Consider the following 875-nt stretch of genomic DNA (forward strand, 5'->3'; position numbering starts at 1 on the left):
GCCCCATCCCGGCGGGCAGCCGCGGCCGGCCCCCGGCATGGCTCGGCCCCCCTCCGCTGCCAGGGACACGCGCGGGGCTGGGGAGCATCAAGCGGAGCAGCAGCGCCGCCCCCTCCCGCGCGCTCGCGGCTCCATCCCGCGCTCCGGGCCGGGGCGGCCCGGGGCGGGGGCAGCCGCAGCACGCTCCTCTCTGCAGCGGGCGGCCGCAGCCATGCACGGCCCTTTGTGCCCGTGTGCGTGTGCGTGTGCGTGTGTGTGTGTGTGCGCGCGCGCGTCTCCTCCCCTCGCTCCCAGGCTCTGCCCTCCAGCCCCCTCCCAATCAATAGCACCCCCTCCGCTCCCGCTTCCAATACAGCCCCCTCCCACGACGCAGCCAGCCCGGCCCCAGCATCATCCCAGCCCCTTGCGGGGGGCGGTGCTGGAGAGCGAGGCGCCAGGTAGTTGCAGGGCTTTGCGGCTGGAGGGGGAGCGCCGGCTCCTCTCTTTCATTGCCCCCCCGCCATGGGAGTACAAAGAAACGCCTTGTGTTTGCAAGTGGGAAAGGGAAAAGAGGAGAAGGAAGGCGGGGAGGAGGAGGCTGATGAGTGGGGCTTTGGGAAGTGTCTTCAGTGATCAGCCACTTGTGCGAGAGGCAAGCCCGCACCCAGCACAGCCTCCACCCATCCCCATGGTCAGGGCTGAGGGTGGGGGGCGCCTGCACCTGAAATGCCCCAGCCCTGAGTGGCTGCAGGGTCAGGCACCCAGCACAGCCTCCCCTCCCACCTCCATGGCTGGGAGGGGGGGGAGGGGTAGCAGCTCTGAAGTGCCTGCACACTCTTGTGAACTAGAACCTGCACTACAAGGCCTGATCAGGGCCAGGCACCAAGCCTGTACCT

This window comes from Alligator mississippiensis, chromosome 4 (assembly GCF_030867095.1).
Source record: "Alligator mississippiensis isolate rAllMis1 chromosome 4, rAllMis1, whole genome shotgun sequence".
Classification (NCBI taxonomy): Eukaryota; Metazoa; Chordata; order Crocodylia; family Alligatoridae; genus Alligator; species Alligator mississippiensis.